General features: G+C 39.5%; 1 protein-coding gene across 1 annotated transcript in view; it reads right to left on the bottom strand.

The window, feature by feature from the left end:
• Window positions 1-4,119: 4,119 nt before the first annotated feature.
• The window catches only part of LOC149160205 (protein TRAUCO-like), a 52,353-nt gene continuing 40,467 nt past the window's right edge, over window positions 4,120-16,005 (bottom strand). The window contains exon 3 of the mRNA XM_089436665.1: window positions 4,120-4,240. The gene's annotated coding sequence lies outside the window, so the exon portion shown is untranslated. The remainder of the gene's footprint in view (window positions 4,241-16,005) is intronic.

Genomic DNA, 16,005 nt, shown 5'->3' on the forward strand with positions numbered 1-16,005 from the left:
AATCTTGTCCATTGGACCAAGTGCCACTACCTTTCTTTTTGCTACTTGACCCACACCCCCACCAAAACTCTCAAATGGAAATTTGTTGTTGTTTTTCCTCAAAAATGGAAGGGGGTCATCATTCTTGTTTTTTTAGATGATGCAACCACTCTTGCCACACTAACATTGGCCTCTTTTTCCATTTATTTCCTCTTAGTTAAAAACACCTGTGTACATGCTCCAATTCCACAACCTGGTAAGGCCAACAAATGAGCTTTCACACAGTAATAAGTGCTCTTGAAAGGATTGTTGCAATAGTTGCATTTCCAAGCAACATAGCCTCCTCCCTTCAACTTGTTGCCTGGCACTTGATCTCTTGTGACATACTTCGACAAGGAATATTTGTTTTATTGGCCCTGTTGTCTTTCTAAATCCATTTTGCCCTCAACATTTGAAGTTGTTGTTGCAGCCTCACTTCCAATAGAAGGAACACTTGCAGACCCTGATGAAATTGGAATAAAAGGGGCATCACCAATGGAACATTATGCCCCTTCTTTTGCCCCTTCATTGCTGCCCTTGATTGAGCCATATGTGTTGTAAAAAAATATAGAAAAAAATGCATAAACTTGTAAAAAAATGGACATGCAAACTACTGTAGCAAAAATACAAAAAAATAGAAGCAAAATGCACTTGTTGCTTAAATCACCTCCAAAATGCTCCCAAACCCTTTGCTAATCGCTCCCACACATGAGAATTCGGCAAGAGAGAAACTCAAGAATGAGTGAGAATTCAGCCCAAATTAGGCTTTAAAGGCCATGCGGCACACTTTTTAGAGGGACACGTATCCCTAAGTCGAGACTCACGTGCCCTTGGAATCCGACCCACATGCCCATCAAATCCCACGTGCCAGGGCACGCTGGACACACGAATCAGACATGTGTCCTAGAGAAGGGTGTCCGATTCGTGGGATTGGGAACACGAGGGGGGGAGGATGAATCCTGTTTATTAGGACCAAACCAATCAACCCCCAAAACCAAAAGCAAATCCCACAAGGTTTTGCTAGGGAAGAAATAAAAACCATGCAAATTCAAACCATAGGAGACAAATTATGCAATGTTGATACATAAAAGTAGCAATTTTTAAATAATAATTTCAATAGACATTGTCTTTGGTGAAATTAAACTGCCCTCACCCAAGTAAAAAATGTAGATATAGAGTACAAGATCCTACTAAACATGGGAATCAAAAACAATGTTATCGTGTCAAACCAGTGACTGAATCAGCCAAACCCAAAACAGGGACTGTAAGCCTATTGTTTTTCTTGGGAAAAAGAAAAATCGAAGCAAATCCAAACCATTAGACACAAAATATACAAACAGACAAAAAAATCATGTATAAACATGTAAAGATGAATATAACAAAACTGCATCAAGTGAAATCCACATCTAAACCAAAGTAGATAAACATACACACTGTGAAGGACCTCTCTAGTCCAAAAACAAGCATACTATAATTCTCCAATCTAAGCATACGACAAAATAATTCTAATCCCGTACATCCTTTCAATGTTTAGACTCGCGATCGTAAATCCATGACCTTGAAGGAACAAAATCAATACCAATTGTGGTGGAAATCGCTGCAAATAATCCAGGATAAGTCCATCAATAGAGCAGGGCATCATTTAATAGACAATTGACAGGTTTTAGCATTTAGGGTAGTCGTAGGGTTTTCATATTTTGCGTTTTTTGGGTTTTTCAAGGGATGCAGATGCATTGGCGCAAAACCAATCAAATTGGTTAGTTTTGTCTTGAACTGGTTGGTTCTAATTGGTTCAAGACAGAACCAGTGCAAACCAGTTTGAACTTTGGATTGCCAGTTCTGATCAGAAACCTCCCAAACCCAGTCCAATCATCTGGTTTTGCCGATTCTTTCTCTAATAACATTGGTCAACACTGTTGTCGCAATCATCTACCATCATAAAAACATACCACATAGTATTTTGGCACGTTCTGTGTACACTGTAGATAATAGTTTCATGGTATAAAAGTTTGAATCAACGCATGGATATCTTTCTTGCAGAAGTGATGCCACATGGACGTCAATTTGGATAGAGGGCATCCAAATGTACTCAAAAACATCGAGAGTCATCTCCATACCTCTCTGTTTTCTGCAGTAGCATCTAGGGGACATAGTGAAGCCACCCACAAACTTAGGGACATGCCCTTCCAAACAAGCACTTCCACTCACAGTGCCCAAGTCCTCAGGGATGGTAGATGTAAGGGATGCATCTCTAAGGGGTAGATATGGATTCCCATGCAACATTAGTTGTTATCACAGCATATCTATCAATGTAGCATAAACTCAACTGTTAAAGATTTCTAAAGTCTCCATTGCCCCAAAATAAGAAATTTGTTAATAAACACAAGAAAGCTCCTAGCTTTTAGTTAATAAAATTTCATATCAGAAAGAATCATTGTGGTTCTCTTGTCTAAAGCACAACAACAAATCTGATTGAAGAACATAATAGAAACAATAAATCTCATTGAAGAACATGATAAAAAACTATCTGCTGTGGCACATGTAAAAGAAACAACTCTCCCTGTTCCTTGAACAACCAAGGGAAGAATTCATGAGAAAGAATGAGGGCTGTTCTCTAGAATTGGACCAGATTCAAATTTCCTTTTTCCATGCTAACCATGTGTCTCTACACACTTCTATCATACATTTAAGAAATAGTACTGTTCATGGAAGTGTGCCAAGCCTTTGACCCTTGTCTACGAAGAAACAGTTACAAATCACACTAGATTGTGGCACACGGGATTTTGGTGGGCAGATGGTAGTAATTGGATTAGCATAACAATTTCAATTTCTAGAAAGATTGAAAGAAAAATAAGATCTAGCCAATTCCAGAAAGTTTTATACATGAACGACTTTGAGTTATGAAAATTGAAACCTTCCAATATGACATAAAACTCATTTCTAATGTATCCAAAATAGAGTCTACAGCCTAGACACTTCAAATGCTAAACACAATGTTCAACAAATAATAAACCTGCAGAAAAGAATAATTTTATAATCACATCAGTTCTCATGCATCAATCCGTATTTAAGCAAGTTATCTTATAAGTTATCCACTATGGCATCGTGGTCTAAAAATAGAAATGCTCTCAACTTGCATGGAGCAGAGTCTAATCAGGGATTCTGATACAAAACATCCACTAGTGGAAGTCCGAAATATGAATAATAATGCAACAACACTCTTCACAGCATCAACTGTAAGAGAGTACTTTTGTTGTCTTACAAGCAAAGATAAGAATGAGCTCCAAATCCTGGTTGAGACCCTAATCATCTGCCATCTGATACAGTCTGCATGTCAAGCGCAATTAATCAAACAAAAAAGATTCAAGATCTGCACAGCAGTTTTAGATTCTAGACACTAGACTTTGTCAGGATGAGAGAAAATATCATGTTCAAGCACATTAGGAACGGAAAACCTATAATTGTAATCATCAATTCAGTGCATGGAACAGTGAAATTGACAAAAGCCACGTTCAAAATGTCCTTTGCCCTAAAATAAATAAACTTTCTTACAATTTATCCATATTTCTGACCCAAAAATAAATTCTTCCCTCCATTCACTTTGATTAAATAGTTATAGTTAGACAAATGCACCAAACACATTTCCAAAACATGGGTCGGATGTCTAATCTGCATTTTCAATTTTTTCAATATCCTGTTGAAAATTCCAACATAAATTATTTGGTAACGCTCACCATGCAACCCATTGCAAGGACATCAGTTGCATGATTGTCCACTTTCACCTGAGAGACATTTGCAAGGTTTCATTCAACATAACAGAAAGTTTTTCCTACTAATTATTACGAAATCTAGAATGTTATAAAATAATTGCCACCACTGCACCCCATAGATCATGATTTTATGCAAAGGTAAGCAATACCAACAGCAAACATATACTAAGTTCTAAAATGAAACAATATACCAAAAAAGTCAGGCTTTCTTTTCTGAATATTGACCACTTTCAACTAGAAGTTCTCCATGGTGGACTGCTTTTCTATCAATTCCACAATAAGAAGCCTCAGATATGGCCTTAGCAAATTCTGGTCAAAAATTAAACCGCACTGTACAGTTAGGTTGATTGGAAGGGTGTAAAAGGAAGCTGCAGGGTAATATCTGCCACCATTTATATCCTTGAAAGCAACACCTTGACATATCCCATTTATAAAGAATGATGTCTCGCTTCCTGCACACATTTTAAAGAGGTGAGGTTAACGACTACAAGAGTTTAAGAAAATGTTTTAACCAATCTTGTAACATAGGCAAGGCTGAGAAACAAAGTCAATAAAATGCAGCCTGTAAAAAGTTTAACACAAACTAAAACCTTGTTATTTTCCCTGTTGTAACATCTTCTTGGCAAAAAAAATTTAAAATGTTGAAGATTTTTAATTTTTTGCACTTATGTAATGTTCTAACATTATATTTTTTTTTTCATTTAAAACCTAAGTTGCACGAAACGGGGAAACAGGCACGGGTATGAAACGTGACCCCCCCCCCAAATTTTGGAAACGGGGAAACGTATATTAGAATTTAGGACATTTAAGAAATGTTATGTGCAATCATAAAGCATACATGATACATTATAATTTATTACATTTAAAGTTTAAACATTATGATTAAATTTACATCACATTTACTAATGAATGATCACATATTAAAAACAGCAATATCAGAATATCCAAAATCAACCTTTATTATATATCCAAATCTCAAAATCAGCCTTTATTATATATATGAGGCTGCAAGTACAATAAAGACTATGAGGCTGCAAGAACTATAAAGACAAAAGACTAATCCTCATCAAAAATAGAAGCAGAAGCATGCTCAACAGTGGATGGTGGTGCTGAAGAAGATGATGGGCCAATTCCACTTCCAGGTTGGACCTCAATATTTAGGGCAGCAAGAGAGAGATCCAAATCAGGACTTTCTGCATTCACATCCCATTCTTTAGAAGGACCAGTGTTTTATTCTGGACCCCTACGAGGTGCAAGGCGAAGGTTGGAGTGCACATAAACAAGATCCTCTGCCTTTTGTGAGCCCAACCTATTGCGCTTCAAAAGAATGAATAAAACCATAGGTGCTCCAATTCCTTTCTGTTGATGAGAGCTTGCCACTTGTGAAGGAACACAAATGGCAAGGTTTTGCAAATGTAAATCATTTGCTCCATGACAAATCCACCACCTAACTGGATTCATGGTTCTTCTCTCCTCCAAAACTGATATATCTACATAATCATCTAATCCTGCAGCAAAACTGGCAAATTCTTCCTTTACCTCCTTGTATAGATGAGATGGAACTATTCTCATAAGGGTTTTTTTCACTCCATTAGCCACCTCTCTATCCTTATGGGGGGGTGTCTTCCTTTTCCCATTGCTTTGATCAATAAGATCCTCATCATAAAATTTTGGGTTCAAGGCATGTGCTAAAGTGTGCAATGGAGTGTTGAAATTGTTCACCTATCAACAATATTTTCTTGACTAAATCAGCAAAATGATCATCAACAAACAAAAGTTGTGGAGAAAGGTCTTCAAGCTAGGGCGTGCAATATCTTGGGATTTCACCATCGGATTGAGCTCAACATTGGAGGACCCCTTGAGAAGACCCCAACACAATTCTAGATTGATTTTCAAGGGCTTTGGATGGCTACAAAATATTTCGCTTGATGCCCTAGGATACCTTCTAGGGTTAGGCCTAGAATTGGAAGAGATGAAGAAAAGAGAGGTTATTTTGACCACCAAAGTGATGTGAGGATCAATGCCTTGCTTCTTGGGCTTAATGGAGTCAAGATACACCTAGATAAAAGATTTTCTTATGCTAAGGAGCCCTAATTGACCTTCGCTAGCCTTTCTAAGTGCTGCAACTAGGTTTTTAGGGATTTATACTTCAAAATTGCAAAGGAGATGAAGTTTCAAGGTCTTTTAACCTATGAGGTGCCTCTAGGAACATTCGCCCACTCCCTTAAAGAGAAACACATGCATTAAATCACTTATTCAAGTTTTGAAGAGGAATTTTGCATTATTTAGGCCCATACAAGAACAATGATAACAATACCATGCATTAGGCAAATAAGACAACAAGAATAGAGTTAAATTTCACTTACAAGAGAGAGATATTATATCCATTCATCAACTTCACATTAGAAAGAAGCTCCAAAGACAATAGCGAAAATCCAAACATCATAGTGCCTCAAGAATCTCCAAAAAATTCCTCCAAGAAAGTAAGTGTGAAAATTTCTCAAGAGATACTAATCCAATCCAAGTGATGATGAGACGAATGAATGAGCCTCTAGTCTATTTATACAATCCATAAGGGGGTTCGAATAGTCCTAATGGCCTAATTAAGCCCCAAATAATAAAATAATGTGCAATAATAACATGACTTGGTGACAAGCCCACCAAGATAGCTCAATAATACAAAGATGAAGCCTCTCAAGAGGGAAAAATAGTAGACACAAAGAGTCGTTGGGCCATTGAGGAGGCCTAGTGGAGTCCAAAGTGTGCCAATGTAAGAAAATAGACTCCAAACATAGTGACCAAGGGATTGGCCCCTTGATATCCAAGCAAATTCAATGTGGTGTCCCCAAATGGGTGTGGGGGCACAATGACATCCTCATGGGTCTCCAAGTGAATCGATAATGCCTATATACCATCTATAAGGGCTAGAATGATGACATAAGCCCTCCCTCTGTCTCCCATGGTGAGACACATCCTCATCTGGGCCCTTGAACATCTACCAAGTGTGTGATGGAAGTGTGAAGCCAGATGGGCATGGTGGTCCAGGTGCATCATCCTCATCCAAAAAGGTGGAACACGAGCTATCAATGAATGGTGTTGAGGGATCCATGAAGTGGCAATCTACTCTCTGCTATGGTGGAGGCCCATGGCTCTCAACGCTCACCAGACAAGCGCCAATATGACCCTCTGGAGGGCTTGGACCCTATATAGGGAGACCAAACCCCAAATGGAGACCCACCTGCAATCCTGTATAAGATCCAATTCATCTCCTCGCCTTCAAGTACAACAAATCATTAGAGTAATTGAGTAAAAGAACTTACAAATCATGGAGAACAAGTGAACACTTCATAGTGGCATGCCTTTCCATAGTGGGCTTTGGCATGTATAGGTGTCTCCTAGCTTAAGAAAAGGGTTAATCAAGGACTCTATTAGGTGGTTTTGACCTTTAAAGGGGTTAACATGTCCGTGGTACATCCATCAAGTGGTAGGTGGAAGGTGATATAATGATGGAATGGAGTGGGGATCAAGGGAATGATCCAAGCCACATGCCACAATACAAGGGTAGCTATAATGGGGGAAGCCCACACTTGGGTATATGAGTGTAGGAGGGAGCAATCGTGGTGCATGAGTTACCCTGGCCTTTGTTTATCCACCCTTCTTCATATGCCTTTTGCCTTTGATTGATTTTTCTTCATAACTGCTCGGGGCTCCAGGGGATTAGAGCATGATGTGTGGAATATAGCAGCGATTACCCCCTTGAGGTGGGGAAATTCATCGCCCACCAAGGGTTGGGACAATCATGGCTTCCTTAATGATGAAAGGGGTCAATATGAGGGACCCTAGGAACCAGGGTGATGGCCATAATGATAGGGGTAGAGCTCATTATTAGCTTTTGCCCACGTGTTAAATATGTATGTCTCGACCATCTTTTGCATTTTATGGTACATTTCCTGTTGAGAGTGGCTAAAATATGATTTTTATTTTCTTTTAGCTGCATCAACCTCCGGGGCATCGTTCCAAGCCCGACCCAAGGTGTGGACAAGGGGAGGGGGAAGCTAACTCCTTGTGGACCCAATGGACAAATGTGGACCTGGATGGGAAAAGTGATGAATGGGGTTATAATAAGCAGAGGGGAGGTGATGTATACGGTGTCGGGAAGCGGAACCACACAACCAAAATTGGGTTTTCCCATGTAGTGTCATCCCTAAAGTTAGTAGCCAATAAAGGAGATCCCACGGGACTAGGACACAAGGTTAACCATCAAATTGGGCAGAGGAGACAAGAGTACAGACCTAGACCACTATTTCCGCCGAATCTCCCCACTAATCCATGCCCAAAAGTGTCCATGATAAGCAAACAAAAACACCCAACTACATAATGAGAAGCCATACCTTCACAGTTGGAGGGCCCACTTTCAAACATTCGATCATAACAAATTGGCAAGGGACCACATGGCTGGCTCATGTGGCGGAGATAATGGCACATCGAGCTATATGGTGGCTACAAGGGGCTGCTGGCTGCAAGGGGCTATTGAATGCCAACTAAGGACCATCTAGGAGAAAAAAATTCTCTTATGGATACCACCCACGTATGGTGGGTAACAGGACCCACATTGGTGTGAAAATTCGAGAATCCCACCCAAATCAACTACTGCAGCAACTGATTAAACTTCTCCTATTTGTTAATTCTGAAACAAATTATTTACTACTTCCTACAACAAATATCGAAGCTAATACAACTACAACCTTCACTTAATTAATTGATTTGCCCAAAACAAGAACAAAACAATAGAGAAAAATCCACATAAGTGACACTGTATTTTTTGTACAAATGTCCCCGGAAAAACCCAATGTGGGAAAACCGGTGCAGCAGCTCTAAGGGTTTTATATTATTATGCAGTAGTTTCTTAATACAACTCTGGATGCCCTTCTGGCAATCCAATTAAAGAGAAAATAAACTGGCAGAAAAACTTAGTGAGATTACCTCACTCTACACAGTAATTCCCGGCAGTTCCGGCAACTGAACCAACTGTCCCCAGCTATCTCTGTGTTGGCCTTGCGTAGGCCCTGCGTCAACCTTAAAAGGCTTTGCGTCAACTCAACTGGGAAACGTTTGCCCTCTGAAGCAGTTTCTAACCCTCCCGGCTCAAAAATGTCAGCTCCCTCAACAAACTCGGACTTCTAAGTTGAAGATTGCACAGCTTCTGCGTGAGCCCTCTTGGCTCGGCGTCAAGCTCTGCGTGGGCCCTTCTGGCCCTGCGTCAACCCATCCTAGCTCTGCACTGCCTCCTCCTGGTGTCTCTCTGCCTCTCTACTGCGTATCCTGGGCTCTAGAGAAGATACTCCAACCCAACTATCCCTGCCCCTCAATACAATAGCCCACTATCAAAAATCTCTCGACAGCTGCTCTGCTTCAGAAAATCGATTCTCTGAACTCTATGTGTGTCTTTCCAAGTGACCCTCAAGCCTCCTTAAATAATCTCCTCGTTGACATTCAACGGCCCAGATTAGAAGCTAATCAATGGCTAAGATCATTTTTGCTTGATCCTCGTCTTCTTCTAGAAGTTACAACCACAATTTATATTAATACCCTTTAATTATTTTATTTTCCTAAGTTTAGACTTAGGGTCCCTTTAAAAATAATTAATTATTTTAATAAAACTATTTCTAGGTAGAATTTCCCAAAACGCTTTTTGGGTTCTTTGGAATACATGTGCCTAAGCCTCCCTGCAAAATTTGAGACTTAGAGCACATCCGATGCTACTAGAAATCAACACTCCCTCTTAGCGAGGAATGTGCTCTAGCAATGCCTTCAATCTGAAGCATTACTCTATTCTGTAACATCTCCCTCTGCACTGCTAATGGCTGACATGCTGTCCACCAACCACTACGCAAATGTTGCATCTGTATTGTTGCTGACCCTGCCACTGTCAACACTACATCTGTACTGCAACTCCCTCTGAATTTCTACATCTATGTTGCTCCTAGCACTGCCACTACACTACAAACTGTTGTTGTTACTCCACCAGCAACAGAAAAACAACCCAAATTACTGAACTAATTGTGTTCAGTATGATACCATGTGAATGTTGGAACTTGATTGTTGCTAGTCTCTATGCTGACCCTCTGAATCTTCTGCGCTACTATTGACCTTTGCTCTATGCCATCTGCACTGTTGCCAACTCTGCTCTGTGTTGTTCAGTCTCTGATGCTCCTAGCCACTGCAACTGTCTCTCTGACACTTCTCAGCACCATCTGACACTAGTCCATCTTGCTATTTCTGATCTGGGCTCCCGTAGCAAGTTATTGATCCAAGAGGTGGGCTCCTCAAGGATCCTGCCCATCTGTAGCTCCTTCAAACTACAGCTCCAAATCAGCCCACCTCCCTCCTAGAGGTATCTCGGCTATCATGGCGAACTCCTCTTCCTCGATCTTCACGAGCGCAGCCTTCAGATCGTGCTTCTCATCTTTGTCCTTCTTCCTGAGGACACTGAGTTGCATAGTGACCCATCTCACCACACCTGAAGCACTTTATCTTCGAGACATCCTTCTTACGTCTCCGCTGCTCGTGCTATCCCTTCAATCCAAGGGCTGCATTATCCTCCTCCTTGGGCTTCGACCCACTACTGCTACTTCTGTCAAGCTTACACTTGACCATGTCTCTTCTCAGCTCCTCTTACTTGAGAATTGCCCACATCTCATCCCAATTCGGCAAAGTCTCCCTGCCCAAGATACTCTAGACAAAGACTTGCCACTCATCTGAGACAGAATTGAGGGCCATTCCAACCAACTCTGAGTCTTGAGGTGTACACCCCACAACAAATAACTCATCACCAGTCTCCTAAAGCTTCGTGAGGAATGGATCCACACGCTCCCCCTTCTGCATCTGAGCATATCTCAATTTTTGCTCAAGGTACATCTCCCACTACTCAGAAGATCCCTGATATAGTGTAGCCAATGCATCCCACATCTCCTTAGCAGTCCCTTTGCTAGCGATTTGACAAACGACATGATCCTTCACTCCGTCAAGGATCATTCGCTTTGGCTTTGCCATTTCAGCGTTGTATTTCTTCAATGGATCTGCATCTATAGGCACAGCCACCACGCTGTCAACATATGTCTTGAGGGCATGCTCATCTAGAAAGAATGACATCCTTGCCTTCCAAATGACATAGTTGGATGCTCCGTCCAACCTATCCTGATCCCCCAATCTACTGGTTGCCATCTCTGCCACAAATGTCGAAAATCTCCTCTGTGGTTCTTACTACTACTGCTCAGCCAATAAGAAAACGGAATTCTTGGCGGGAAGTCTTACTGAGGAAAAGTTCCCTCAACCGTGCTCCTTCCTTCTCTTCTGATGTTTTTCTACCCAGCGAAATTGCGTGCATAAAAACTGCATCCCACCAGCTCCTCACGCTGAGGCTTCAGCGCTGCTCCCTCTGCCATGACAAGATTTTGATCTGGAAGCCCTTCTCTTTGTCAACTCACTCAGAGAGAGACTTCCTCGAAATTCAGCCCTCCGACTAAAACTGCACAAACCCTTTGGGGTTTCGAACTGTTGTCTCCTGCAGCTTTTTCGATCTCCCTCTTCTGCTCAGTGTTGGGTTCTCTAGCACTGCACTTATTGCTTTACCTGCACTAGCTCCAATACCATGTGAAATTTCAAGAATCCCACCTGAATCAACTACTGCAGCAACTAATAAAACTTCTCCTATTTGTTAATTCTGAAACAAAATATTTACTGCTTCCTACAGCAAATATCGAAGCTAATACAACTGCAACCTTCACTTAATTAATTAATTTGCCCAAAACAAGAACAAAACAATAGAGAAAAATCCACACAAGTGACACAATATTTTTTGGACAAATGTCCCCGGAAAAACCAATGCAAGAAAACCGGTGCAACAGCTTTGAGGGTTTTATATTATTATGCAGTAGTTTCTGAAAACAATTTTGGATGCCCTTTCGGCAATCCAGTTACAGAGAAAATAAACTAGCAGAAAAACTTAGTGAGATTACCTCACTCTACCTGACAATTCTCGGTTGTTCTGGCAACTAAAATACTTGTCCCCGGCTATCTCTACATTGGCCCTGCGTAGGCCCTGCATCAGCCTTAAAAGGCTCTGCGTCAGCTCAACTAGTAAATATTTTCCCTCTAGAGCAGTTTCCAGCGCTCACAACTCAGAAACGCCAGCTCCCTCGGTAAACTCGGACTTTTGCGCTGAAGATTGCACAGCTTCTGCGTGAGCCCTCTTGGCTCAGCGTCAAGCTCTGTGTGGGCCCTTCTAGCCTAGCGTCAACCCCTCCTAGGTCTACACTGCCTCCTCCTGGTGTCTCTTTGCCTCTCTGCTGCGTATCCTGGCCTCTGGAGAAGATATCCAACCCAACTATCCTTGCCCCTCACTGCAATAGCCCACTATCGAAAATCTCCCGGCAACTTCTCTACTTCAGAAAATCGATTCTCTGAACTCTCTGTGTGTCTTTCCAAGTGACCCTCAAGCCTCCTTAAATAATCTCTTCATTGACATTCAACGGCCTAGATTAGAAGTTAATCAATGGCTAAGATCATTTATGCTTGATCCTCGTCTTCTTCTAGAAGTTACACCCACAATTTATATTAATACCCTTTAATTATTTTATTTTCCTAAGTTTAGACTTAGGGTCCCTTTAAAAATAACTAATTATTTTAATAAAAAAATTTCTCAGTGGAATTTACCAAAACGTTTTCTAGATTCTTTGGAATACATGTGCCTAAGCCTCCCTACAAAATTTGAGACTTGGAGCACATCGATGCTACCAAAAAACAACAATAGGAAGCCAGCTGGACCAATTCTTTGAATTATTTGCCATGTGTCTACAATTAAAACTCCAAAATTCAAAGATTAAAGCGAAGTCTATTGATAATTGCTTCACAGTTACAAGCCTAGGAAACGTCAAAGTTGGAAAGCTTACAAACAAGAAGCAACAACAATGAAAAAGACTCGGCTAAATTTCTATTTCCAGGTCATTCTCTGTCTTATTTTCATCGTTTTAATTGGTAAAATGTATCGAAAGAAAGTAAAGGCAGTTAAAGCTCAACTTAAGCCAAAACCCTTGCTTGAAGCCTCTGTCAATTTAGATGAATTGCCATTAATTAATAAAGATGCAAATGTAATTGAAACCAGATGTGAGTTTGACTTATTTGAAATAAGAAATTGGGTGTTTCAGTGCCGTCAAGATCAAAGGGATGAATTTGCAGTATGGGAGTCTTTATTAGCTCAGTTTTTCGTCCCACAAACCTATCATTTTCCCAAATTAATGCTCTGAACATTATTTGCATAGTTAGCAGATTATCATAGCCAAAGATGGGAGTCAGTTGTTTCAAATTACTCTTGAGTCTATTTCCAAAATGCTTAATGTGGTAATGCCTAGTCAAACTCAACCTCCGTCTACCCAAATTCTACAAAATCTCTTTTAGCAATTAACGCTTGAATAAAAAAATTCTCTGTCAGAGTCATTTTTACCTAGCGAAACTGATATTCCACAAAATAATCCACCCTTCTCTTCCAATATATTCCCTAAAATATCAAGGCAAATCACATCAATGATTTGTTGTTTGTTGGGATATGATGATGATCAAACAGTAGATGAGATTGTTTTAGGGCTTTTGTCCTCAATTTCCCCAGCAAAGAAATCCTATCATTTTCAATTTTAGTCAATATTTGTCTATTGTCAATAATGATCAATTATCAAAATTTAACCTTCATAGGTCATTTAGGTACCAATCGGTATTGGTATACTTATTTCTGTATTTTCAGTCAGAAGGATTTCCTCATCCCTAGTTGTTCATTGGACTTCCATAATGAGAAAACACTCTGAAGAATTTTCTTTTTCAAATTTTGTTAATCAATTTTTGTCAGCAGTTTTCACCCTCCTAAATGGTGTAGCACCTCCAAGAGTTTTCCCAAAGGTTAAAACATTCTTGCAACTCAAGAAGGGCGTAAAAATGGGAGATTGGTATTTATATGGAAACTTTATAGATATCAAGCTATATGGTTGTGAATTGGCTCCATATAAATTGCCAGTCTTTCTTCCTATAAGGATCTTTGCACTAGAATTCCTCAGGCAGAGTTTGAACATTGATCAGATACATTCGTTGCCTACATTAGTGAATACATCAAAGAAAGAAGAAATACAGCAGCATATCAAAGCTAATGTGTTGGCCACTCCACAACAAAAGGAGAAGGAACTTAAAAGACCTATTGTCACCTAAGATGCACACCTTAATGTGGGCAAAGTCCTCAATCCCACCAGGTGTGATCTTTAAGGCGCAACGCTCAGATAAGGGGTTGTCACCTATTCCCATCTCTCTTCATTTAAGCTCTCTCCTAGTTAAGCTAAGGGGGGTGGTCCCTGTTGTTGTCGCCTTGCACACACAGCTAAGTTAGTGAGAAAAGCCCTTAACCCCACAAGGTGTGGTTGGGTGGCAAAACTAAGAGATGGGGTTGTCACCTATTCCCAACTCTCTTTGTTAAATCTCTCTCCTAGGTAAGCGAAAGGGGGTGGTCCCTCAATGAAAAGCTAAGTTAAAAAGTGATGTGAGGTTTCTAGGAGATGTCAAGGTTAATTTGGATTACTTGAGATTATGAGCAAATATAATGAGAAATATGAAATGAAATATACTTCAATAACCATCAACACATAAATCAAAGATAAACATATAAGACCAGTGCTTTCAATATTGCTTCAAAATAAATAACACTTGCTCTAAAAAATGAAATGTTTCAAAGTGAAACACAAGCAACCTTGTCAATCAAATAGATGTTAGAAAAGATAATATCACTTGCAAGATTTAAAATTGTTTTCAAAAAAATGCTTTCAAAGTATAACCATTCACGATTCTAAAGCATGTAAAGAAGCAATATAAAATAACTTGCAAAATGAAATAAGCTAAAACTTCACTTGCAAAATGAAAGATATGGTACTTGCCTAATGAGACATTACAAAATAATCAATTTAAGACATTTTCATCATGACAAGCATATAAATAAATTGCAAGTAAAATAGTTTGAAAAGTAAAGTGAATTAAGATGAAATGCACTTAGCTAAGGTTAGATGCAATTATCTTGGTTAATTTTAAGCTAAATGTCTACTCTAAGTGATAGATCTTCCTTTTGAACTCTTGCCAAAGGGTAAAAATTGGGGTGACTGTAAGAAAGAGGGGTTGAGGACACGGAGGTGTTGTTAATGATACCATTCCCCTCAGTCTTACGAGTCATCATGTGTCTTCATTCCTACAAGGGGACAAACCACCTTCATAATTGCAGGGTCACACACTCTTTACCTTACTTCGTACCAGTTGGAAGAATTTTCCAATAAAGTTTTTTCCCTATGATGTCTATCAACCAAAGTTATGCTTGGAGGTTAATTGAGTTAAAATGCAAACTATGCTAAAATGCCTAAATGAAATGCAAGCAAGTTTTCCCAAAGAGATTTGCAATGCTTCAAAATAATGAGATATTGCTCAAAGTAAATTGCAAATGTAACTTCAATTGGAAAAAGGAAATTAGCTTGCAAGTGAATTAGAATGATGTAAGTTTGTTTTACCAAAAGAAAGGAATTGCCTCAAGTAAATGGAAATGCTCACAATGATAAAACTTGAAAATATCTCTCTCAAAATTTTACAAGACATATAAACATAAGCTTCATAAATAAATGGAATTGTAAATTGCTCCAAGTAAATGCCACAAACCATAAACTTATAGCAATTGAAAATGAGATGAAGCTAGAAAGAAGTGAATGCTTGCTTGTAAAGTATGCTTGGAAAATAAGTGAGCAAGATAGAAAATGAGCCTATAGTGAGGCAATTATATCCCAAAGAAAGCAAATTGTTAAGCAACTAAATTAAACTTGCCACATAACTCCAAATACTTGCATGTAAGAAGTGAGTTGCTCTAAAGCAAGATATCAACTTGTATTTCAAAGCAAAATGAAATGCAAAGCATCAAATGAACTTGTAGCAAGATCTAACTTAGAAATCGAAATGTGATGGTGAGGTTGTGTTAATTTTAAAACATGCAAAATGAGCTAAAAAGGAAAGCAAAAATTAATCCACCCACACAAAATCCTCCTTCTAAAAGAGGAGAAAGGATGCATTGGGTAAACCCAAGCTCCCACAAGAAAAAAAGATCTTTTATTATGATATTACAATGGATTTAAAGCCTCTTAGAGGGCTGTCC

This window comes from Pinus tabuliformis, chromosome 5_2 (genome assembly GCF_031772625.1).
Source record: "Pinus tabuliformis cultivar Carrire ecotype Pingquan chromosome 5_2, CPIR1, whole genome shotgun sequence".
Lineage (NCBI taxonomy): Eukaryota > Viridiplantae > Streptophyta > Pinopsida > Pinales > Pinaceae > Pinus > Pinus tabuliformis.